The 24,092-nt window shown below is 49.5% G+C and overlaps 1 protein-coding gene across 1 annotated transcript in view; it reads right to left on the minus strand.

The window, feature by feature from the left end:
* LOC135221762 (coiled-coil domain-containing protein 97-like) overlaps positions 1–24,092 on the minus strand; it is a 288,446-nt gene that overhangs the window by 116,991 nt on the left and 147,363 nt on the right. The gene's annotated exons all lie outside the window — the stretch shown is intronic.

The raw sequence follows: 24,092 nt of genomic DNA on the forward strand, positions 1-24,092 counted from the left end.
TGTCAATGGGTGCTAATCCGCTTATATGACAACATGCCTATGCCTATTGGCATAACTAAGGAGCGCAACACCGATCCCGATCACCTGTTCCTAACATGAGGGTTCGCGCTAAAATTGAAAAAGAGTTATCCCCCAAACTCCTTTCAAACCTCAAAAAAAAATCACTAAGTTAAAATAAATTCAACTCATTATTAAAGGATCAGTGTCAGCTCCTTATCCCAGCAACGTATCCGCTGATACGTATAAACCAAGAGAGAAGGATCTCCCGTAGGTTAACTTGAAGTCCTTCGTGTAATGAGCAGTCAACACATAGTTGCATCTCTCATATGTTAAAGCTAATATGTCTTCCTGACATATTGTTACGAAAAGAACAAGAATTTGCAAAAGCTCGCACTTCATGAGCTTTTAAATTCTCAGCTGTTTGAAGGTATCATCAAGTCACTTATGAAGTGCTTTAGAGATCACCATTGTTTCAAAGAAGACTAGGACTTTCTTTGAACTGGATCTCATCTGGATGAAGCCTAGCGCCTGGCTTGCGCCTGGCTGGCGCCTCGCGCCAGTATCCTGTTTGGAATACTCCTGGCGCCTGACAGTCGTAACACTCCTCGAATAATTCCTTGCCGATCTGGAAGGCGCATCTCGCTCCAATACTCCTGGCGCCTGTTAGGAGTATTAAGCTCAGAATACTCCTGGCGCTTAGTAAGCACATCGCACTTCGAATACTCCTGGCGCCTGGTAGGAGTAAAAAGTCTAGAATACTCCTGGCGCCAGGGAGGAGTATCGAGGTCAGAGTACTCAAGGCGCCTGGCAGGAGTATCTCTTCCCAAATACTCCTGACCTATGGAAGGCGCATCTAGTTCCGAAATACTCCTGTGGCTTGGTAGGAGTATCGCTCATGGAATGCGCCTTTCGAATGGCCAGTATATTGCGCTTAGCGGGCGCTATACTCCTATCAGGAGTTCTCTCTTCTCCAGTTGGCTCTTGTTGCTTGGATGAAGATCTGGGCCTAGAACAATCTACAGTAAAGTCAGGCTCTTTGCGCCTACTTGGCGCCTGGCTCCTAGTTGGCGCCAGACGCTTGGCAGGAGTTACTTCCTTTCCCACGTCTCGCCTGCCTAACGCACCGCTCCCCCCAGAGATGGCCGCTTGTGCGACAACTCCCCTGTAGGGTTCGTCGCGCCCGACAGGAGATCGGTATTTGGATCTCTTAATCGGAAGCCTGTCATCCTTTTTACGAGTAGGCTCTTTAGAAAGTACTCCTACCAAAGACGCTAATTGCTCCTGCACATTCATCAAAATTTAGTCAGCTACATCCAGTAGACGATAGGAGATCTAAAAGTCCGAGAGACAAGTCTTCCTCCGAGGAGGATCCTTATTGAATACTTCCGTTGCTAACGAGTTCTCCTCCTAAATGTTGATGAGTTTTCTCGTTGCAGAAGCTTCCCTATCCTTGCCCGAAGGAAGGGAAGGAGCCTGGAAGCTTAAAGAGATTCTGAGCTGAAATTGGTAGGACTCCTGATTTCTAGCTCTTGAATGTATCTCTCTGACCCTTTTGGGAAGTAGTTTGAGCCCTCATCGCGTTCCAAAGACTCTGTCAGTAAACGTTTAAACCTTGTCTTCTTCTGTAGATGACAATGTCAATACATTACCCGGACAACGAAACCTCTATCTGAAAGCGTTGATCCAGGAATAAAAGGCTTTAGTTCTTTTGCCAAACATACTATGCTGGCCAGAACCCATTGCCGAGTCTTCATAGAATTTGATTCCAGATTCTAAAGCCCAAAATTTCACTTGTCCTTTTGATCGTTTAGGACCAAGAGAAACATTTGATTAGGAGCAGTTCCATCTTGTCGGAACACGGAATCTGAGGCCCAAATTAGGATCCCATTCTAAGTATAAGATCTCTTACTCTTATCGTATAGAGGTATTGTATAAGATCCCGAAGATCTTAATTCTCTACTATCTCTAATATTCTTTTTACTGTGTTCATTGATAGCATAAAATACCAAGGTGATTCTTCCCTCTGAAAGGGAAGAAAACCATTATGTGGTTCACAGAGGTATCGGAAGAGGACAGTTTCCCCTTTCCATCTAGCACGATCTGCAGCAACTCTATGTCTTTAACATATTTAAAGGAATTATCAAGCTTCCCTTGAAAAATCCTCTCATTCAAATTTACTTCTGGTCAGTCTGCACGCAGACAGACTCAGAGTGGATAGGTTTTTCAGGTCCAATATTTATAATAGATTCCGATAAAATCTCTACTCTCTTAGAAAAACCTTCTGACACATGCTGAAAGAAGAACGTGACCTCTGTGAATCCAACCTTTTTATTGCCAAAATGATGCATTCATCTTCTTCCTTTGACGCCCATTTATTTTAATATCTGTTAAGAATATATAACTAGGGGAAAAAAGACTAAAGTTTATTCCCCTATTTAAATTAAAGATGGCGTATCTTGCTACCTCTCTTGTTTCGAGGAAACGGAAGCAATCTATAAGAAGCTCGTTCATCTTCTGCCTTGCGAAGAGATCTGTGAATACTTTCCGCAGGGTCTGACAACTCTTTCCAATAAATGTTAAACATACGTTAACAGTTATTATCGTCGATCAAAAAGGTTCTCACGGACGTGCAAAATCCCGCATCGAACCTGGTAAGGATCGTTACGTTCCGTGTCTGTTTCCAAATAGGTTAAATCGTGCTCTGCCGAATTAAAATCATTTATAATACCGTCACATTGTGGTAAACAGCATTCATCTAGGAAACTCTTGTAAGGATAGTAGGAACTCTGTAATTAACCACAGTGTGTGCATAAGGCTTAACCGTACTGTTATCTTAAGGTGAATTTTCTACTACATTCTTTCCTCGCCGAGGCAGAGAGAGATCCTTAGCAAAACGAATACGATGTTATTCATGTTTGCCTAAAAATCCCCTCAATTCGTGGTTAAGTCCCTGATTGTAGGGGGAATATACGGTGAAGCATTCGATCCCTTAGGAGAGAGAGATGTAACCAACCGTTCACGACCGAGAACCGGATGGTACTGGATTGGCTCACAATTACAGCCGTCTCGTTCACTGCCTGGCTGCATTCATTCTGAGTTGCCAGTTACTCCCTTCAATGAATGGATATAATAAAATTATTCTCGAGTCTAAGAAAACTCTCAAATGCAAATTTAAGCCAAACAACCTTTGTTAAATACCGACGCTGAGTAGGTATTGTCGTAACAAACCTTTTAAGCGAAGTCCTTACTAGGAAAATCCTGTAAGGATATAGATAATTCCGTAGCGAACCAGAAAGGCAACTATGGTATGCGTATATGACTTGTCATTCAGTAGTCGTATACAGCAAGCCTTCTACAACATTCTTTCCTTTCCGACATGCAGAGAAAGAATGGAAATCTTACTCTCTTCGTTCTTTTCGTCAATAATCCCGAATGAGTATTAGTCGAAAGAGATCGCAAATGACAACCGAGGATCGAAGAGAATCACTCCAGCTTTTATTATCTTGGAGATAAGTCCGTATTTTACGCCTTTCTTATCTGGAAGAGCCTCTAATCAATGAATGAGAGCTCGTACGAATCTTGTTCAACTTCCAAACGATTGCCCCTCTTTCTGTAAATGGTTGGTTGCATTATTTTTTAGAAGGAGGATGATTTTACCTCTTACTAATACTGAACTAATTCTCACAATTCTGCTCTATCTTCCATTCCTCAAGTTGGGAGAAGATTGAGCAACCGGAGGAGAGCGCTTCCTTTCGAAAGGTGAAGGGCTTTTAGCAGTACCGACTCTAACCTGACAAGGGCTACGGCAGCCTGTGCTACATCTTGAGTCCCTGCCTGGAAAAAGCCGAACTTGCTCTTGCCTTTATTGCATTAAGACGATCCTGACAAGGGCGACGGCCGCCTGTGAGACAACTCCCGTCCCTATCAGGAGAAGCCTCGAATGTCTTTCACCTTTCGCCTGGAGGACTCTTGGCGGTTGTCAGGCTCTTCTTGTAGGAGAAAGTGCCTGGCGCTAAGCAGGAGTATCTTGCCTAGGAAGACTTCCTGGCGCCTGGGAGGAGTATCGCGATCGGGAATACTCCTCGTCCTCAGAATACTCCTAGCGCCTGGCAGGAGTATCGCGCTCCGAATACTCCTGGCGCCTGGGAGGAGTATCGTGCTCGGAATACTCCTGGCGCCTGGCAGAAGTATCGCTTTCCTAGGAGGAGTATCGTGATCGGAATACTCCCTGGCGCCTGGTAGGAGTATCACGTTCCGAATACTCCTCGCGCCTGGGAGGAGTATCGTGCTCATCGGAATACTCCTGGTGCCTGGCAGGAGTATCGCGTTCCGATACTCCCTGGCGCCTGGGAGGAGTATCGTGATCGAAAACACTCCTTGGCACCTGGCAGGAGTATCGCGTTCCGATCACGATACTCCTGGCGCCTAGGAGGTATCGTGATCAGAATACTCTGGATCCTAGCAGAAGTATCGCGCTTGGAAAGTTTTCTTGTTGGAAAGTTCCGAGCATCTGAAAGGCGATCCTCGCCTGGAAAGTTCTGTACGTCTGGAAGGTTATTTGAATCTGGAATCTTCCGCCTTCTGGAAGGTTCCGCTTGTGCGGAAGGTTCTGTGTGCGGAAGGTTCCGATCTCTTGTACATTTGTTCTTGCTTAGAATTCGACAATACTTCCATTTTCGACATAGCCCTCCCTTTCTTCTGAATGAGAAGGACTTCCATTTCCGATGAAGATCCTGGTTCATAGTGCTTCAGGCGCTTTGCGCCTATATTCAGGCCCTTCAGGTGCTTTGCGCCTCGTTTCAGGCGCTTTGCGCCTTGTTTCAGACGCTTTAGGCGCATTGAGCCTCGTTACCGGAGCTTCATGCCCAAGGAGCTAGAAGCTTAAAAGTTATATATATATGTGTAATCACTAAACGAGATCCATATAATTCATTCGATCAACAAATATTCTTTAATATCTAATTCGTTCTTCTCAGAATAGATATATTTTCATATACATGTACCGATGAGGAATTTATTGAAATAACTATTTCAAACCCCCATGGGATAGAGCCCCCCCCGTCCAACTGTACGGGGGGACGAACCCGGATAGGGCAATGCCTCTACCGCAACTGTTATCGAATGATGTCTTCCTTTCTCTTCTGCGGTTCCGATAGCCAGACGAGATTATCTTGCATCTTCATTTAATCTACGCCGTTGAATGTTTCTTCTCCTTATTCGTCAAGATAATAATAAGGGGAACACATTGAATTGGGATGCCTTTCCAATGGCTATCCCTGGCAGTCTGGGACGTCCTACAGAACCTGCCGAGGGGACGCCTGATCGGTGGGGATTCTCTGTAACCTCCGTAAGGCTTTCGACATTCCTTCTCCTCTGGGCCTGTGAGCTTGGAAGAGGTCTAGGCCTGGGAGCGAGACAAGAGCTGATCAGACGCACCCTCTATTGCAATGGGGAACACTATAATCACTTCTTACCTTATAATAGCTCGTATCTTGAGCTACATTCCTTTATCTTCAAATTGCAAATGAATTTGTAGTTTCTGTGAAGTAAGAAGGTGATGAGGAAACTACACTACTAGTACTGTTAATATTCTAACTGCTCGTCAGAACGAGAGCTATTAAAGCTTCTAAAAAAAAAACATATCTAGTTCTATGTTTTTCTGACTTCCTCAAATAGGAAGTTACCTTATTTTCCTCAATCAAATTCTAACATTTATTACACTTTATCAATGAATAAATATTTATATTTCCCTTTCTTGCAAACTATGTAATTGTCTACCGAAAACTTCGGTAGTTACATATCCTCTATTCTTCGAAAACTTCGAAGTTAATTCATTAAAAGTTATTAAAAAGTTATTAAAAGCGTATGCCAAACCACCGATCCAGTACTTCCCTGTAAAAGTTGGCCCAGAAGATCGATGGCGATGAAACACGAAAATCAAATCAGGAGGGAAAGTAAACATATGTTTACATTCCCAGCGACAGAGAGAATCTGATTAGAAAACGGGAATGGTTCCTAGTCCTGCCACCCAGCGGCAGGCCGGTAGATCACCTGACCTACCTGTAGCGTGTGCCGCGAAATTCGAATTTCTGTCGGGGACGACGGAGTCGATAGCTATGTATATATCTGACAGGTAAGTTGAATGTATGAAAAAACATTTTTTTACGTCCGCGCGTTACGAATTCATGCATCATTTTGTGATAATATTTTCTCTGTGTTGCTTTGATTGTTTTACAATGTGTTATATACCAAAATATGACAATTTGTCAAAAATTGCATTTTTCCTAACTATACAAACCTGAGGTCCTTTACCAATAGGAAGGAAGTAGCTAGCGGCAGCTGGAACGGTCGTAAGCTTCGAACAAGGGGAGAACGGTAGTTAACTGCTTGTCCGACAGTCGCGCGGCAAAAAAATCACTTTTGCTTTTGGCCCATGCAAAATACGCAGAGTGAGGGGTGGCATGAGGAGGGACTATATGTAAAGGACCTCAGGTTTGTATAGTTAGGAAAAATGCAATTTTCGACAAATTGTCATTTGTTCCGATATGTAATACAAACCATCGGTCCTTTAACAATAGGAAGACTCACTTTTTGGTGGGAGGAATCTGAGTCTTTTGATGAACAGACTGGTGTTCGTCCATCCCTGGAATGCCTCCCTGGTCGTAAGAGCGAGGGAGGAATCCAAGCCTCTGTCCGATTGATCGGGGTGTGCACCGCAGGATCAATGGTCAGGCCTCTGGGCCAAGTACTAAGAGAGAGGCAAGCGTATCTCTTCGTACCAGCAAGCAAGAACTTGTTCCTGTTTGCAAGAGACAATCATAAAATTATGGGTTTGTCTCAAGCTGGCATCCACTTCCTCCCCCTTGTTGGAGGAAGTGGTGGATATACGCTCCTATCCCTAGTGAAAGGGATAGGATGGGGCTCTGTTGAGTAGCTCACCTGCATCTTGTCCTTAACCAGCAGGGTGACGACCGTGTCCCTCTACCCACAGGTAGAGGGGAAGAAAAAGATGGGAAGAGGAGCCAGTCACACTCTCATTCACTCATCCTTTCTTACGGTCACACCAGGACTCGATGCTGTTCAGCCTGCGAGGGTCTGGGTTCGCTACACAACGTGTTGAGCAGCCACCACGGGTCCCAAGGAAAAAGATCCAAGGACCTGTGGGCAATATCCAAAAGGTAGAAGGAGGTGCATGTGGTCTGGTTGGACCAGACCCCTGCCTTCAGTACCTGCGCCACAGAGAAGTTCTTGCGGACAAAGCAGCATCTCCTTCGCATCGAAGGCGGTGAAGTCCATTAGGGAGGGGATTGTGAACGACTCGAACCAATCGTCAGGGACCGAAGGGTTCTGAGTCTTCGCTACGAAGTTCGGTACGAAATCGAGCGTCACGGATCCCCATCCCCTGGATGCTTGACTTCGCAGGAGAAGTCATGCAGTTTCCTCAGAGGAAAAAAAGGGAATAGTCGCATGACCTATCCCTCTTCTCGACTTCGGTGATGTCCAGTACCCATACTGGTCTGTCCACGTCTGCAACGGAAGAGTCTCGCATCCTCCTATCCCCATGCAGCGAAGTTCTCGGTAGTGGATAGGACACCGACACTCCATGGTGGGTGTCGATGGTATGGGTACTGTGACAAGCTATTAAGACGAAGTAATGATTGCTCTGTAACAACCGAACTAAGTCAACAGCGTAGTTGTTCCGACACGGCATACAAACCTTCGGTCCTTTTACAATAGGAAGGTACTAGCGGCAGCTGGATAGGTCGTAAGCTTTCGAACAAGGGGTTCGGTAGTTAACTGCTTGTCCGACAGGCGCGCAAGGCCGCGCGACTGGGAGGTAAACAAATCACTTTTGCTTTCGGCCTCACAGCGAGTGGACGTGTGTGTTCGACGCTCTCTGCCGCTTCTCGTCGTTTGCTTTCTTAAGTATTTGGTTGTGTTGTGTATGAAAGAGTTCATTGTAAGTACAATCATTCTCTCTTTTCATATTAATTCAACTAAATTTGTTAATGATGGAATCTCCTCGCCTCGCTACCCCACGGAGACTATGCCCGGGTACCGAAGGGCGTAAATGCGGGAAGTTCCGCTCTTTCCGGAGATAGACCCTCATATTTTGTGCTCGGTGTCGGGGGCGCGAATGCACCCGAGCCGAGCCTTGTAATGTTTGTAATGATTGGTCGGAGGCGCAGTGGACTTTGTATGAGGGCAGGAAGAAGCGAAGGCCTGCAAAGGAGTCGTCGGAAAGCTCTCCCGCGACTCCTTTGGTGACGGACACTTCGTCTTCTTTCCTGCCGCCCGCTCAACTTCCATGTCTCGCGCCTTCCCCTTCGGGGGGGGTGTCTAGGTCCTTCTCTTCTCCTGACTTGTCGAGTGTGGAGGAGGGCGCTAGATACCCTGACGTCCAGTTGTACTCTGGGTCCTCTATCCGTTCGTCTTCGCGCGAGCGGGTAGAGGATCCCCCTAATCACCCGACTTTGCCTCCTCAGGTGCGGTTGCCGCGAAGGATGACCTCGGACAGGTGTGGGCATCGTTGGGGTTGCAGGGCGTGCCGAGTGTCCAGGGGCTGCTCTTCCATCTCGCTGGCGCCATGGCGGTCACCCATGCAACGGTCACGACCACCACCACGACCCTTACAACACCCGGCTACGCTTCACCTCCTCACCTGGTGTACACCCAGCACGCGGTCTCTGTGACACCCACTACATCGGTGCAGGGGCCAGTCGCCGTAACTCGGGGGAGTGTGATGCCGCCACCTGGGTTTGCTGTGCTGCCGCGACCGGACTTCGTGTGCCCGAAGAGCTCGCCCCTGGACCTCCCACCGGTACCTAGGATGTCTGTGCCGCTGGTCCGCCCATCTGGACCGCCTACACAGTCTGCCGTACCTGCCGTAACCACTGCTGCCGTTCCTGTACCTGCTCCTGCTGTCTCGTCTGCCGTTCCTGTGATGCCTGCACCTGCTGATGTTGTTCCTGTTCCTGGCGCCGCTGCTCCCGATGCTGATCTGTTCGGACAGGTGCGTCCGGGCCCTGTTGCTTCGGCAACAGCAGCCCCGGCTCCGTCCTGGATGACAGATCTGACGTCGGTCCTGAGAAGGTTGACGAAGAAGAAGAAGAAGAGGAGGAAAAGGTGTCGTCGTCGTCTTCATCGTCTTCTTCGTCGTCGTTGTCGTCTGCCGCCTCTTCCCCTTCTTCTTCTTCGAAGGCCTTCGCCCCCCGCCGAAGAAGAAGAAGGTCGCCTCCCCCCCCCCTAAGAAGTCTCCTTCGGGAACTTCTAAGGGCCCGTCTCGCTCTGGTGAGACGGGGGGCGGTTCTTCCGCCCCTGGTCACCCTGCTCCTTCGGGGGGCAGGACCCGTCTCTGCTTCCGCAAGGAAGAAGACTAACGTGGGGACCAGAGGAGTGCCGGCTAACACCGGCACTTCCTCACCTGCTGTCAGTGGTTCGGCCACAGCAGCAGGGTCCGTCTCGGCCGCTCGTTCGCGAGAGGTACCGAGTGTACGGTCGCCTACCAGCGACCGTGCAGCCAGGAACCAGACCTCTGAGTCCGCTCAGCGTCAGGTTCACGGCACGGAGCGGAAGACTGGTGACAGCCGCTCACGCGACTCTCACCAGACCAGCTCTCGCTCTCGCGGCGAGCAGCTGGCTACCCGGGCGGACGTGACGGTCCATGACCGGCCACGGGCTGAGGCTGGGAAGAGGTCCCCCCGTTCGCCGGCACCAGCCACGGCTGGTACCAGCGAACTGACGCACCGTGAGGATACGCACCGATCTCACCGTGACAGTGGAGCTCGCCGGTCGCCTGACCGTCACTCTCACAGAGAGCGATCGGGTACGGCGACCAGCACCAGCTCCTCTGACACGAGACCGGGGCCGCTGTTCTCGGTCCAGCCGTTCTCCACAGCGAGACGGCTCGACTAGGTCTGCAGCTCGATCGCCACCACGCGGGTTGGCGATCGCCTGCAGTCTTCCAAGCCCGCTGGTTCTGCCAGCGAGCGAGGAGGGAGCGTCAGGTCTTCCTCTCCCATACCTTCAACCTCCTCGGGTTACACCGGGAGGGGCGAGGTATTGAGGAGTGATCGTGAGGGGTGCGCCCTTCAGGATCCCACCACGTCGTCGTACGTACCAGGCTCGGTTCTCGGACCAGCCAGGTCGTACGCACAGGTGGTTGGAGGAGACCGCAGAGGGGTCTGTCGCTGCTCCTCTCCTTGAGGGAGGAGGGTCTCGGGAGGTGCTCCTGTTTGAGGGACTGGACGGTCCGACTCCGCAGGACGCAGTCACTCCTGAGATCCAGAGGAACTTTGCCGAGGTTATTGCGCTGATTCGTCAGCACAACGACCTCGCGGAAGGATCGCCGCTCCCACCATCCGAGCCCACGTCCCGGCTCGAGTCGTTCTGGGGCCCGAAGAGGGAACCCAGACCGACGGTGGGTTTGCCGCGTTCTGAGCTTGCGGACTCAGTGCTGGACCAGGTTGAATCGCTTGTCTCCGGACAAGACGGTTCGCTCAAGTCTGGCAGGTCGAGCAAGCTGCTTCCACCTCCTCTGCTGCGACAGCGGCGTTTTTACGTGCCATCTGAAGACCCGATGCCGCCCAAACAGGTGAACCCGGAGTTAGCCAGGCTAACTCCGGGTGTGTCTCTGCAGCAGCTCCTGTCCGAGAACCTATGGTTCTCGCAGCAAGAGGTCACTTCTCGGCCTGGAATCTACCGCCATGGCAGCTTTCCAGGCCGTCTCCTGGCTAGATCTGTGGTCCCTCACAGTATCTAAGGTCGCCAGCCAACTCCGGGGGAATTTCTCCCGAAGATGACTCGGCCTTCAGGAGACTTTGCCAGTCTGGGGGAAGAGCCATCTCCTTCCTTGCCCACCAGACGGTGAACCTGTGGGCCAACCTGGTTCTTCCGACGAAAGGGACGCTGTCCTTACTCGGGTTTCCAGGGCGGCTGGGCGTGAAGCGGCGTTGGGACTTCGCAACGGACCTTTACGGAGTTCCACGTCTCTCTTCCCAGGAGAGATGGTGGACGCTGCGGTGGACAGACGGCGCACTGACGACAGTGACCGGCTGGTTCACCAGGCGGTCTCGAAGGCTTCTGGGCAGCCTCGGACTGCGGCCAAGTCTAAGAGCTCGGCTAGCGCTTCCTCGGTGGCTAAGACGGTAGCTGCGTCGAAGCCCCGGGGAATGACTCTGTCTTCTTCGACTTCTGGCAAGGGGGGCCGTAACCAGCCCTCCTCCCAGCCCTCCTCCTCCCGTGGAGGCTCTGGGAAGAAGTCGAAGAAAGGGGGGAAACGCTAGGGACGGCGTTCCCCCTCACCTGCTGCCGGAAGTGGGGGGTGCCTGGCCAGCCATTGGGCAACTTGGCAGCGCTACGGCGCCGAGACCTGGATTGTAGATGTCCTTCGGGAGGGATATCTATTACCCTTCGAATCTCGGCCACCCCTCACCTCCAACCCGGTCCAACAGCAGTCGTACGTTCCAGGGTCATCGAAGGACGTAGCACTGAGACAGGAGATCAAGACCATGCTGAGCAAGAGAGCTGTAGAAATCGTCACGGATCAGTCACCGGGCTTTTACAGTCGACTCTTCCTGGTGGAAAAGTCTACGGGAGGCTGGCGCCCGGTGATAGATCTCTCTCCCCTGAACCGGTTTGTTCGCCAGACCCGGTTCACGATGGAGACGGCACGCTCAGTGCTCGACTCCATCAGGGAGAACGATTTCATGCTTTCAGTGGACCTTGAAGGATGCGTATTTCCAAATACCCATTCATCAGTCCTCCAGAAAGTACCTCCGCTTCATCCTCGACGGGACGGTGTACCAGTTCAGGGCACTTTTTCTTCGGTCTCTCAACCGCCCCACAGGTGTTCACGCGAGTGTTCACTCTGGTGTCTGCTTGGGCCCATTCGCACGGGATACGTCTGATGAGGTATCTCGACGATTGGTTAGTCCTGGCGAGCTCCCGCTCGCAGTTGCTACAGGACAGGGATCGACTGCTCGAGTTCTGTCGCGATCTGGGGATCGTTTCGTGAAACTTCGAAAAGTCCGATCTCGAGCCCAAGCAGAGGATGAAGTACCTGGGTATGCTGATCGACACGGTAGCAGGGCGAGTCTTCCCCGCAGACTCGCGGATCAGCAGATTCAGGGAGGCAGCCAACCAGTTCCTGTCTCGGCAGGAACAGGTAGCTCAGCGATGGCAAGTCGTGATCGGACACCTGTCGTCACTCGAGAAGTTAGTCCCTCACGGGCGTCTTCACCTGCGGTCTCTTCAGTGGAGACTAAAGGAGAGTTGGTCACAGGCGACGGATTCCCCAAGCTTTCCAGTGTCACTGACACAGGAGGTGAGGCAGGACCTAGCCTGGTGGCTGGACGACAGGAACCTCTTAAGAGGAGTGCCCCTGCGCTGTTCTCAGACGCATCGACCGAGGGATGGGGCGCACACCTGGAGGAGTTGCTGACTTCAGGAGTGTGGGACGAGAACGACAAGCACCTTCACATCAATGTACTGGAACTCAAGGCAGCGTTCCTCGCTCTCCAAGAGTTCCAGGACCGCTTGATGGGACACTCAGTGGTGTTGATGTGCGACAACACCACGGTGGTGGCTTACGTCAACAAACAGGGGGGACTAGTGTCTCTCCCGTTGTACCAGTTGACTCGGCAGGTGCACGAGTGGGCCGAGGCACACTCAATAGAGCTGTCGGCACGCTACATTCCAGGGAAGAGGAATGTAGTAGCAGACACGCTCAGCCGTCGGGATCAGGTGATAGGGACCGAATGGTCTCTACACCAGGACGTGGCGGAAAGGCTCTTCGACCTGTGGGGGCGACCAGTCGTGGATCTGTTCGCCACCCGGCACAACAGGAAGCTCCAAGTGTTCTTCTCGGCCGTGCCGGACCCATGGGCAGCTGCAGAGGACGCTCTTCAACACCCGTGGGACAACCTCTTCGCCTACTGCCTTTCCCCCGTTCAGCCTGATTCGCAAGGTGATCAGTCGAGCACTGGTCACCCCGAATCTCAGGATGATCCTGGTGGCTCCCAAATGGCCACAGGCCATTTGGTATCCGGACCTGCTGGCTCTTCTCGCAGGAACCGAGAGAGATTCCCCCTTGGCACAACCTTCTCGCCCAGCCACACGTCGAGCGGTACCACCGAGCAGTCCAGTCTCTACGTCTTCACGGCTGGCTGTTATCCACCATCTCTTGCGAACGAGAGGCTTTTCTCGTAGCGCAGCAACAGAGATGGCTGGAAACGTCCGTCAGTCCTCTGCAGCTGTGTACCAGGGGAAGTGGGCCGCCTTCTGTGGTTGGTGTCGTAGACGGGGTCTATCTCCTCTCAGAGCCACTCTTCAGCAGGTAGCGGATTTCCTCGTTTTTCTTCGCCGAGAGAAGCTCCTCTCAGTCCCCACAGTCAAAGGATACAGAGCCGCCTTGGCGCTCGTCCTAAAACTGAGGGGATTGGACATCTCGAACTCGTTCGAGATCTCCTTGCTTATGAGGAGCTTCGAAAGGTCTTGCCCACCCAGGGAACTCGGGGCCCCCTGCGTGGGATGTGACTCTCGTCCTTAGGAGTCTGACTCGAACGCCGTTCGAGCCACTCCGAGAGTCGTCAGACAGGGATCTGACCCTCAAGACCCTCTTCTTGCTGGCCCTGGCATCGGCGAAGAGAGTAGGGGAACTTCATGGTCTTTCCTATGATGTACGACACTCCAGGGGATGGGATCTGTGACGCTCGATTTCGTCCCGAACTTCGTTGCGAAGACTCAGAAACCGTCGATCCCTGACGACAGGTTCGAGTCATTCACGATTCCCTCCCTAATGGACTTCACCGATAATGATGCGGATGAGATGCTGCTTTGTCCTGTGAGGGCGCTACGGCGCTATCTGAAGAGAACTCGACACCTCAGGCCTGAGTGTCGACGCCTCTTCGTTAGCACCGGGGTCACCAAGAAAGAAGTATCCAAGAACACTCTTTCATTCTGGCTGCGTGAGGTCATCAGGAGGGCGTATGAGGCTGATGGTAGTGACGACATCCGTACGTCCCGTCCGAGAGCTCACGAAGTCAGAAGTATTGGCCCCTCGTTGGCGTTTCGTAAGAACTTCTCCGTGGCACAGGTCCTGAAGGCAGGGGTCTGGTCTAACCAGACTACCTTTACGTCCTTCTACCTTCGGGATATTGCCCACAGGTCCTTGGATACCTTTTCCTTGGGACCCGTGGTGGCTGCTCAACAAGTTGTGTAGCTAACCCCAGACCCTCGCAGGCTGAAACAGCATCGAGTCCTGGTGTGACTGTGTGGATGGATGTGTGAGTGAGTGAGTGACTGGCTCTCTCTTCCCATCTTTTCCTCCTCCTCTACCTGTGGGCAGAGGGCCACGGTCGTCACTACGCTGGATGAGGACGAGATGCAGGTGAGCTATATGACAGAGCCCCATCCTATCCCTTTCACTAGGGATAGGAGCAGAATATCCACCACTTCCTTCTACAAGGGGGGGAAGTGGATGCCTACAAGAGTCAAACCCATGACTTTATATTTGCTCCTGTACAGGAACAAGTTCTTACATTGCTGGTACGAAGAGATACGCATGCCTCTCTCTTAGTACTCGGTCCAGAGGTCTGACCATTGATCCTGCGGTGCACACCCCGATCAATCGGACAGAGGCTTGGATCCCTCCCTCGCTCTTACGACCAGGGAGGCTTCCAAGGTTGGGCGAACACCAGTCTGTTCACAAAAGACTCAGATTCCTCCCACCAAGAAGTGAGTCTTCCTATTGTAAAAGGACCGAAGGTTTGTATGCCGTGTCGGAACAAATGACAATTTGTCTAAAATTGCATTTTTCCTAACTATACAAACCTGAGGTCCTTTTACAATAGGAAGGTACTAGCGGCAGCTGGATAGGTCGTAAGCTTTCGAACAAGGGGTTCGGTAGTTAACTGCTTGTCCGACAGGCGCGCGCGCGCGACTGGGAGGTAAACAAATCACTTTTGCTTTTGGCCCAAGCAAAAACTGCAGAATGAGGGGTGGCATGAGGTGGGGCTATGTGTAAAAGGACCTCAGGTTTGTATAGTTAGGAAAAATGCAATTTTAGACAAATTGTCATTTCGTAACTGACTCGGGCGCTCTGACAGCTGCCGACTGACTGCGTTCGGTAGGAGGCAAGTTGTCCAAGCATCCGAGTAAGTCACGTGACTTTCGCCCTTAAAAGGGTTATGCCGAAAGACCAAACAAATAGTGTATTTGTTTGTCACCTATGCCGGACGGTGAGGTGATTATTCTCTTAAGGCATGTGCCCAACAGGCGAAAGTCAATTGCCTTCTAGAGACCGAGGTCCCTGAAGGCAAGACATTCTCATAGTTGTTGAATCTCAGCTAAGGAGAAACAACACTATGTGCCGTTGAAGACGAAGGTAGACATTGAATGTAACCTACGTCTTCACAGACGAATCGAGAGAAGGATTCTCAAGATTCATAACCTGTGCTTACAAATGACTGAAAACGCTAACCGCTATTTCATTGCTGTCCGGTGAGAAGTCGTAGTTGCAATGAAAGCGGGGCGTTCTTCAGTAATGAAACACAGGGGAGTGCCGCCTGAAGAACTGCTTCTCATGGGCTGAACGTTTGGAAGTAGAGCTGGCAGGTGTGAGAGTAGGCGATGTCTTTCAATACATCTGCTAATCCGGGGTGAACAATGAATAATTGCACACCTACGAATAAGAGATATTTTGAGGACAAACTCAGATTCCGCAAAAATCATTCGCATTATCGCAGTGCGATGCAGCAAGAGACTATTACAGAATTCTGTTACCGTGCGGTAAACAGAAAGATGAAAGTCGAAGAGATATCTCTGTTGTAAATTCTCGCAATACTGAAGGCGATGAAATCGAGCATCACAGCAGTAGATGGTCATTCATGTATGCGAGAATCCCCGTTAATCAGAGACTTAAGTCCGTGATTGTTGGGCAGAGATACGGTTGGTATTCAATCAAAGCAGGGGAGAAAGACATAACCAACAGTGCATCTCGAGGCGGCAACTGGTACTGAAATGCCTCGGGCAATTCAATACGCAGTAGCTGTCGCTGACTCGTCATCCTGAGTTGCCAAGTAATCCTTTCCACGAAGGAATGCGTTCGGCTAGAACCACCAAGCATAAAAAGATATGCTCGAGCAATTATATTTAGGCGAAACGAATTTCGGTAAATACAAAAGCTGACATGGTGTTGTCGTGACAAAACCATAAGTATATAAATTTGAAACTGGAAACTCCTGGGAGGTTGCAGGCAACCCCGAGTTGCAGTTCAATTAGAATACTCCTCGTCTAAGTCGCAATCCGTAGAGTAACTAGGATGATCGCCTACCCCTCGGACAATTCAACTGCTTAGCAGAATCATGTCGCGAGGTTAATATACGTAGTATATTTGTAGGATTCTGAACAACTATCTCCATCCTAAATTCTTTCCTTCAAGAAAACAAAATAAGGATTGGAGATCGACCACCTTCGATCTCTATCAAAGAGAGTGAAGGAGAAGTCTTCCTCGAAGAAAAGCTTCAATGGTGAACAGAATAACTAAGACGATAGTTCAAGCCAAACTGGATGTTCCCGTCCGTTCTTCTCTATTCCAGGTTGGTCGCCTACTGTGAGATAGTCTTCTTTCAGCAGCAGTCTTCTTCCCAATGCTAGAAATTCCAGGAATTCGAGCATAGGCGAGGTTCCCGATTATCGTGTAACAATTATCGGGGATTCTCGTCTCGCTCACTTTGGGCCGTGGTCTCGCCTAAGTGTTTGGAGATCGTAAAAAACTCGAACACTCTGAATGCGCTAGAAATTCCGTAGAATTCTAAGCACTCTGCGAAACCCCCACCGAATTCGTCAAACGATATCGGCTGGTGGTCCTCTCGATTCCCGTAGAAATCGAGAATGGGGCAGGATCCCTCCTCAACGACCGGGACTTACGTCAGGTAGGACCCGAAGGTCCCCCGGTAGCGCAGTCCCCAACGTGGGATCCTACAGAGAAATCTCTGTAGGATCCCTCCCATTTCCCTCGTAGCCGTAAGGAAAGAGGGAATGGGGGAGGAATTGGATACTCGCTCGCCTTCCCAGTGGAACTAGCAGTTGGAGAAGAGTAGGAGCAGCCATCGCCTCTCAGAGTCTGGGAAAACGTATCGTCAGGAGAAAACGTTTTCCCGAGGAGGGTAACGAACTCTCACTGTAGGTAAGGGTCTGCCGCCACTGTGAACGTCGTCTGGGTGGGGCTGATCGACACCTGACAGGAGAAGGCCGATACCGTCCTCCGACTCATTCCAGTCCTCGTCGAGGTCGAAACCTCTCAGGAGGACCGAAGGAGTATTTAAATACGGTGTCCAAAGACACGTAGAAACGCCGCTGTCGCAGTAGAGGAGGTGGAAGTAGCTTGATCGACCGGCCAGAACTGAGAGAGCCTTCTTGTCCGGAGACGAGAGACTCTGGTTCAAGACAGAATCGGCAAGCTCCGATCGCGGCAGACCCACCGTCGGTTTGGGTTCCCTCTCGGGCCCCAAAACGACTCGAGCAGAGACGTGGGCTCTGCTGGTGGGAGCGGCAATCCTTTCCCGAGGTCGTTGCGCTGACGAATCAGCGCCATAACCTCGACAAAGTTCCTCTGGATCTCGGAAGTCATAGCATCTTGCAGAGTAGGACCGTCAAGCCCCTCGAACAAGAGCATTCCGAGAACCTCCCCCTAAAGGAGGAGGAACTGCGATAGACCCCTCTCGGATTCCTCCTGCCACTTGCGCGTAGTCCTGGTCGGTCCGAAGATCGTACCTGGTACTTACGGCGTCGTGACGGGATCGTGCGGGGTATGCCCCTCACGATCACCCCGCTGTGCCTCGCTCTTCCTGGTGCAAACCGAGGAAGTTGCAGGCACGGGAGAGGAAGACATGACGCTCCTCTTTCGCTCGCTGGCAGAACCAGCGGGCTTGGAGGGCTGCAGGCGATCGCCACTTTGCAGGCCTAGTCGAGCCGTTTCCCAGGGAAACGGCTGGACCGAGAACAGCGGCCCCGAGGAGCAGAGGAGCTGCTGCTGGTCCCCCTATCCGCCCGGTCCCTGTGGGAGCGGCGGTCAGGTGACCTGCTAGGCTCGCTGTCGCGGTGAGACCGGTGAGCGTCCTCTCGGCGCGTCGAGCCGCTGGTACCAGCCGAGGCTGGTACCGACGGCCGCGGGGACCCCTTCCTCGCCTCAGCGCGTGGCCGGTCGGAGACCGTCACGTCAGCCCAAGCAGCCGGCTGGTCGCTGCGAGAGCGTCCGCTGGCCTGGCGAGAGTCGTCTGCATGACTCTCGCCAGTCTTCTGCTCCGCGCTTCGGTCTTGACGGCGAGCGAGCTCGGGCGTCAAGACTTTGGCTGGACGGTCTCCCGCGGGAGACCGTCCACTCGGTACTTCTCGCGAACGAGAAGCCGAGGCGGATCCTGGTTTAGCGGCAGAACCGCTAGAACCAGGCGAGGAAGTGCCAGCCGAAGCTGGTACTCCTCTGGTCCCCGTCTTCTTCTCCTTGGTAGAAGGAGAGACGGGCCCTGTTCCCGAGGGAGCAGGAGGACCAGCAGAAGAGCTCCCCGAATCGCCTTAGAAGGTCCCGAAGGAGCCTTCTTAGGGGGGAAAACCCGGGTTACCAGCTGGTCGCTGCAAGAGCAGCCGCTGGCCTGGCGAGAGTCACCTGAGCGGCTCTCACCAGCCTTCTGCTCCGTGCCGCGTCTTGGCGCCGAGCGAACTCTGGCGCCAAAACTTGGCTGCACGGTCTCCCAAGGGAGAACGTACACTCGGGATCTCCGCTAGCACCAGGCGAGGAAGTACCAGTGCTAACCGGTACTCCTCTGGTCCCTGTCTATCTCTTCCTTACGGAAGGGGAGACGGGCCCCGCTCCCGAAGGAGCAGGAAGACCAGCAGAAGGACCCCCCGTCTCACCAGGGTGGGACGGGCCCTTAGAAGTTCCCGAAGAAGACTTCTTAGGGGGGAAGGCAGCCTTCTTCTTCTTCGGCTTATGGGCCTTAGAAGTCGAAGGGGAAGAGGCAGCAGCAGACGATGAAGACGAAGATGACACCTTCCTCTTCTTCCTCTTCCTCGTCAGCTCACGCAGGACAGTCGTCAGGTCCTCCATCCAGGCCGGAGCCGGGGCTGTTGCCGAAGCAACACGGCCCGACTGCACCTGTCCGGAAGGACCTGGGACTGGGGAAGACACACCGTGGGCAGGACCAGCATGGACAGGCTCAGGAACCAGGAGCAACAGCAACAGCAACCAGCTCAGGAGCGGCAGGAACAGCGGCAGCGGTAGACCCAGAAGGGACAGCCAAGCCAGCAGCGGGAATCACATCAGCGGCAGGTACGGCAGGCCCAGCGATCGCCTCGTAGAATCATCGGCAGCCAGCGGGAACCTGGGTACTGGCGGCCGGTCCAGGGGCGAGCTGCTGGAACAGCGGAAGTCTGGGGCAGGCAACACGAAGAAAGGAGGCGGAAACCTCCCCTCGGTACAGCGGCGGCCCTAGTAGCGGCAGACGGCGTCACCGACACAGCATGGGGAGTGTAGACCAGGCGGGGGGGAGCAGCATAAGCGGCCGTGGTAGTAGTGGAGACCGCCCCAGACCTCGCTAGACGCTGCAGCAGCCCGTGGATGCTAGGCACGCCCTGCCGCCGCGGTGGTCCCTACCTGTCCAAGGTCGTCTCCCACGGATGTAGCACCTGCGGTAGCACAGATAGATTAGTAAGAGGGGTTCCCTCACGCACGGGGGGAAGACATGCCCCACCCCGAACGCAAGGAAGACCCCAAATACAAAATACAACGAGGAAGCTGAGCGGGGGGCAGGAAAGAAGACGAAGAATCGGATACCAAGGGAGTCGCGGGAGAGCTTTCCGACGACTTCCTGGCAGACCTTTGCTTCCCCTACCCCCGCACAGCAGTGAAAAGTAATATGAAAATGAAACAGAATACTGCCCTTGCGATTCACTTCATAGAACATATAAAGGGGAAAAGATCAATTCCCGGGTAAGAGCAGAAACTTGATCCAAATAATATGATGCTATCATAAAATATATATGAAAATGAAACAGAATACTGCACTTGCGATTTCACTTTCACAGAAAATAATCGTAAGGATCAATTCCCGGGTAAGAGCAAAATTTGATCCAAATTAAAATTATGCAAATAAATAAATGAAAATGAAAAGAATACTGCAATTGCGAATCCACTTTCATTGCATTCTATCATACAAAATAAAAGGCTCGTGCCGAGCGCAATCACGCTCTCGGCAACGAACGCACAGGGCAAAAATATAATGAAAAGAGTACTTACATTTTTCAATTACACACTTTCGCCCAAAATACATGACTCGGCGCGAGCGCGCCCGCCCTCGGCACCGAGACATAATTCAAGGGTTCAATTCATGAAAAGAGAGGAAATCGCCGCATCTACGGCGATAGCTCCATGTTGGTTCATAATTAAGTAATGAAAATGAAAACAGTGTACTTACAGTTTCATTTTCAAGTCAAACAAACCATTAGTAGAAAACACAATATAAACAAAGCATACGACGATGAAGCGGGCAGAGAGCGATGACGAACACGTCCTTCACACCCGCGGCCGAAAGCAAAAGTGGTTTGTTTACCTCCCAGTCGCGCGGCGCGCGACTGTCGGACAAGCAGTTAACTACCGTTCTCCCCTTGTTCGAAGCTTACGACCGTTCCAGCTGCCGCTAGCTACTTCCTTCCTATTGTTAAAGGACCGATGGTTTGTATTACGTATCGGAACAAGATTGCAATTTAGTGTACAATACAACAACAAAAATTAACTCGTTAGCTTTAACCATTTTGCTCATAGCTCGATTTGAATACAATTATATATGAAATTTTGTTTTCGCGCTATCAGTATCGCATTATTTATATATGATAATGATATTTTTTTTCATTTCTGATGGTTGCATACTAAACTTCAGGCAATGACAAAAAAATGAGCCAAAATTAACTCTTAATCTTGAAAACTAAGCGCGCTGTGATTTTTAGAAAACAATATTTTTTCCGCTTCGGCACTCACTCCGAGACCCCCTCGGCACACGGGAGACGATTTTTATTATACCCCTTAGGCGTTAAAGGGTTAACTACCGAACTCCCTTGTTCGAAGCTTACGACCGGTTCCAGCTGCTGCAAGTTACATTCCTATTGCTAAAGGACCAATGGTTTGTATTCGTATCGGAACAAATAAAATTTAGCTTTCAATAAAACATTTAGCATAAAAGACGTATAAAATCGTACGTAACCGCAGTGACGTCACGCCCAGCTGACTTGAGACTGAATGAGGGAGAGTTGATATGTAGAGGAGAGAAGGAGAAGAGAGTTAAAATATTACTGTATGTATGTAAAAGCAATAACAATTCACATAAAAAGGGAATTTCCCAATAAATTTAAGGGGGCCGGCCTGAGTCATGAAAAAATTCATGGAGCTTCATATGGCAATTGAGAATACGTATACGAAATATTTCGTCAAAATTCCTCTTACTTTCGTAGTTATAGGGTAATTAGTAAACATAACTCAATAAGCCTAAAACATTCATCTGTACAAGAAAATGCAATATTTCTTGTTATCGTAAATTTTGATAATTATTGGCAAAGAAATTGTGAGAAATGGCATCTGTAGAGATTCCGTGGCTAGCATAAGCGAGTATCTGGTTCAATCATGAATCAGTTGGACCATAGACTTCAAGTAGATTACACGTTCGAGTTTCACCTCGTGACATTCGCTTGGTTTTACGTATGTTTATGTATGTTTCGGCAAGAAGTTCATCATGCCAATGAGGAAAAGACAAGGAAAACATCTCGCTAACATACAGACGAAGAAAAATTGCTCAAGTATTATTACAGAATATCATAATATGTGCGTAGTTAGTGAAGAGAGAGGGAAGGGTTGCTTAGTAACGCCCCCTTCTTGCCTGACAGCACACGTCACACTGTGCCCAAGGCTACGATCTTTGAGCAAAGAGATCTTCATTTATGATAAAAAACATAGTTTTGGTTTTTTAATACCCAAAATGGAATATGCAATTCATAATAATCATGCTTTATCAAATTGTCTTTGTAAAAAGAGAGTACACCTTCGAGTCTCACCTCTGACATTCTCTTGCATTTACGTTTGTTTATCTTTGTTTCGGCAAAAATGTCATCATGCCAAAGAGGGAAATACAAGGAAAACATCTCGCTAGCATACAGAAGAAAATTCGCTGTAATAAGCCGAGTTAGTGAAGGGGAGAGAGGGGGTTGCGTAGGAAGGAGTGCCCCATCTTGCCTCAAGCAGTGCCCCAGGCTACGATATATGAGCAAAGGGATCATCATTTATGATTAAATTATGATAAATAAAATAGTATTGGTTTATTAATACACAAAAAAGAAATATACATTCATAATAATCATTATTTATTATCATTGTCTTTATAGAAATACGAAGGAAAACTTTGAACGCCCGTATCTCAAAACTATAATTATTGACCTTCAAAATCTATCTTCTATAACATTGGAATTTGGTATATAACTCAGGAAGACATTATAGAACAATCAAATAGAGCCCTTTTTTCCAATTTTTGTTTCGTCTTTTTTTTATAAATTTTTTTCTCGTGATTTATAGGGTTTATTTTTTTACCATATTGAAAAATTCACATCTAGCAAAAAAATTACTTTTAGAAAAAAACTCTCCATTTGATTGGAGGTCTACATTAGGTAGTAATCCCAGGTCTTAATATTAAATATCAAAGGAGGAGATAGAATTTGAAATATGGTTATTTTCGGGTTAAATTGCCCTGGCGTCACAAAACCGAAGGTCAGAGGCAAAAATCATATGCGGTTTGGAGATGTCCCAAGTCACCTTATTAAGTGGTATGAATGTCAAAGTCCTGTCGTTAAAAAACAGCATTGGCCGGCCGGCCCCCTTAACATAATGATAAAGTATGAAAACAATCAAATGCAATACAGAAAAAAAGTCTTAATTGAGCCAGTGTTCGGTGCGCTGAATAAGATGGTCTAGTTGAACAATATTAACAAAACAGTGAATGACAGAACAAAGCTTTTCACAATAAAATTTAGCACAAATGATTAACAAAATCATTCGTCATTGCGGTGATACACAGCTTACTTGAGGTAGAGGGAGAGAGCATTTATATTTTTTAGGAATAATGAATGAATGATTTTAAGTTATCGTGCGTCGTGGTATTGTTGAGGAAAGAAGAGACAGTAAAATATTTACTATATGTAATATGTACATAAAAGCAACACCAATTCACATAAAAAATAAAATGTTATTTCACAATAAATTTAACATAATGATAAAACTTGAAAACAAATGCAATACACTAGAAAAAAGAAAAAAAGCTTTCTCAAGTCAGTGTTCGGTGCGCTGAGTGAGACAACAGAGAGAGAGAGAGAGAGAGAGAGAGAGAGAGAGAGAGAGAGAGAGAGAGAGGGGCGAGGAGAGAGAGAGAGAGAGAGAGAGAGAGAGAGAGAGAGAGAGAGAGAGAGAGAGAGAACAGCTCTATTCCCACCGACTTATCAGCTGATCTGCAATGATTATTTGCCCATTTCTTAAACTTACACTCGATCAGCCAAAATCCCTTTTATTTTTGTTACGGTAATATACCAATCTAGTGGCATTTGCTTTTTATGATTTTTTTATTACTATAAAAGTAACTCAGTCTGTAATAAACAAACTGGCACCACTTTCAGCTTCTGCATGCCTTCGATTGTTTGTTTAAACGGCTTCCATGTGAAAAGTTATTTTATCTCTCTTTCTTTTTCTTGCATTGTAGACTTATTACTTATTTGTTTGCAAAATCCTCATGTTTGTTTTAAAAGTCTGCCATTTGCCAACAGTAAGTTGATGTATTGTGGCATAATTAATCTCTTTCGTGCACTTAAAATTCAAGTGTAGACACTGATTACTCTCTCTCTCTCTCTCTCTCTCTCTCTCTCTCTCTCTCTCTCTCTCTCTCTCTCTCTCAGACACACAATCGGAAACGCACACACAGACTATCGATTCCTTTGATTATCTTTGTATCATATATGTGAATAAAATTGAATTTGTTATCAACCTTTGCAAACTGCAACCAATTGGG

Source organism: Macrobrachium nipponense, chromosome 3, assembly GCF_015104395.2.
Source record: "Macrobrachium nipponense isolate FS-2020 chromosome 3, ASM1510439v2, whole genome shotgun sequence".
Lineage (NCBI taxonomy): Eukaryota > Metazoa > Arthropoda > Malacostraca > Decapoda > Palaemonidae > Macrobrachium > Macrobrachium nipponense.